The following is a 2,545-nucleotide window of genomic DNA, read 5'->3' on the forward strand; positions in this document are numbered from 1 at the left end:
ATTTTTTTAAAAAAATTAAAAATATGCCACGTGTCGACGTCTGATTGGTCCACGTGTCAGTCATAATGGTCAACTAACAGATGGACTAATTTGGTCACTTATCAAAACCACAGAGACCTCTTGTGATAAAAATAAAATCACAAGGGAGAAAAATAAAGCTAAAAAACCTTAGGGGGGTATGGAGTGTTTAACCCTATCTTTTTTAATTTGGGTAACTTGAAATGATCAAATTATACCTTTAAATTGTAATATATTCCATGGTTTCCTGAAGGTTTATGGACCCCTTGACAAATGGTGATTATCTCCATCGCATGCAGTCTCTGGTAGGAAACAGATTGCCCAAGTTCACCAAAAAGCAATCGAAGCTGGTAAAAGGGTCATTTGACTTCATAGGAATAAACTACTATACTGCCAATTATGCAGTCAACGCACCTCACCATAATTCTGGAAATGCAAGCTGGTTGACATATTCTTGGACTAATCTTTCGAGTAAGTAGATCATACAACACTTTGAACCAATTTTGATAAAAAAACGTTGGAGGAATTTATTGTATTCAAAATTAATTTAACAAAGTTTTCTTATATGCATTAATTTCTTCAACTCAATTTTTATGTCTCTTGTGGATGTGTACTTATAACTAGACCGTGTTTTTTTTGTTGTGGCAGCTCAACGCAACAGGATGCTCATTGGTGCTACGGTATGTGCTAAATAAATCTACATTTATTTTTTGGTATATTGAAAGTAAAAACGTCCACACACAGTAAAAGACATGTAATATTTGTTGGTCTTATTGACCTTACCCACACACACAAAAGAAAGGGTTTATAAGCAAATTCTCAAATAATGACCCTCCATTGATCTCTACATCGGATGCATGCTGCTTTAGATTGGCTCCATGTCTATCCTAGAGGATTGCTGGATCTTTTGCTTTACACAAAGAAGAAGTATCATAATCCACTAATTTACATTACCGAGAATGGTAATTTGTTTTTTCAATTATATATTTTCACATAAGTTAATGGGAAATATTGGGTCATTAGTTTGAATCTAAATATCTACAGCTATATATATTGTATGGATTGATGAGGCAAATAATGCCAGCTTGTTGCTTAAGTAAGCCGTTGTGGACAACCAAAGAATTGATTATTACGAGAGCCATCTTTGGTATCTTCGCAAGGCTATTAAGTAAGTGCTTGTCAATACATGTTTTTCCTTTAACTCAAATGAGTTGTCTTAACTGAAGAAGACTTGATAGCATACGTCATTTCTAAGGTTTGAATCCCCTTGAATGCAAATAACTCATTGGATCCACACCCCTAACAAAAGTTATATGTATTTAGGGTGTTTGGCAACCGGGATGTGCCCACCTAGATACTGTGCAATTTCGGTAATGGTGCCTTCCAACACGTGACCCATCAAACTCAATTTTTAAAATTACATTTTTACCCTTTTATTTCCTTTTTCAGCGCACGGTCTCTATCTCCCTCACAGAGTCTTCTCCAAAGCCAACCTTTGCCAAAACCGTCCGACTCTGTGAGATTGAGGTCTGGTTCAGTGCCACGCATCGTTTTGTGGTCATTCTTGGCGACTGATAAAAGTCACAGTTGGAGCAGAAAGCAACCATGGACGTTATGAGCCAGTTGCGGAGGCAGTTACTTGAACACACTGCTTTTCTGTGTAAAGAGGGCAGTTTTTTTTAGAGATTGTTCAAAATATGATTGGGTGAAGTGGATCTCTAGGTGGGTTTGTTTTGTGAAGCCTCTGTTTGTTTCTCAGGATTATTATTATTATTATTATTATTATTTTTTTTTCTAGGATTTTGGTATTTTTTTAATTGGATTAGTTTTGCCCGGAGGAATAGAGTGAATACTAGATACTGCCCAGAAGATAATTGAAGACGTGCTATGAATTTTCCATATTGAAAGGCTTAAACTTGATCAAAAACACATGGAGGCTTTGAAGTTTTCCCGGAAAATTAGCTGTTTTTTCCATTGAAGCAAACGGAATTTAAACTGATCTCTTTTCTTCTTTCTTTCAATTTTTTTGGGCGTTAGAGCAATTCTAAATGAGGGGTTTTTGTTGGTGGTGAAAAGGGATATTTGGACGACCAGTGCAAGATGAGAACAGCCCAAATTTTGTGGTTGAGGTTGTGTCGATTTTCTTTGAGGATTCTGAGAAGCTCCTCAACATGGCCAGAGCTCTGTGAGTGTTTCTTATTGATGTGGTTGATTTTGAAGAAAAGTTGATTTTGTATGTTTTGGGAGAAGGAAAGTACTTCACTTATAGGAGAAAATTATCATTGAATTCTTTTCCACTTGTGTAGAGAACAGAAAATTGTGGATTTCAAACAGGTAGATGCCCATGTTCATCAGTTCAAGGGCAGTAGTGAGTTCTGTGGGGCAGTGAAGTGAGTGTCGAGGTGTGAAGAGAAAGAGAAGGACAATATGGTCAAATTTCCCCCAATATTGAAGTTGAAATCCCAAGTTTGCTGGTCAACATTGGCAACCAGTCAAAAGGTGAACAGTGTCTAGGCACAACACCGTT

General features: G+C 36.8%; 1 pseudogene; it reads left to right on the forward strand.

Annotated features, from left to right (window-relative positions):
• LOC132163725 (beta-glucosidase 13-like) overlaps positions 1 to 2,545 on the forward strand; it is an 11,821-nt pseudogene that overhangs the window by 3,792 nt on the left and 5,484 nt on the right.

This window comes from Corylus avellana, chromosome ca10 (assembly GCF_901000735.1).
Source record: "Corylus avellana chromosome ca10, CavTom2PMs-1.0".
Classification (NCBI taxonomy): domain Eukaryota; kingdom Viridiplantae; phylum Streptophyta; class Magnoliopsida; order Fagales; family Betulaceae; genus Corylus; species Corylus avellana.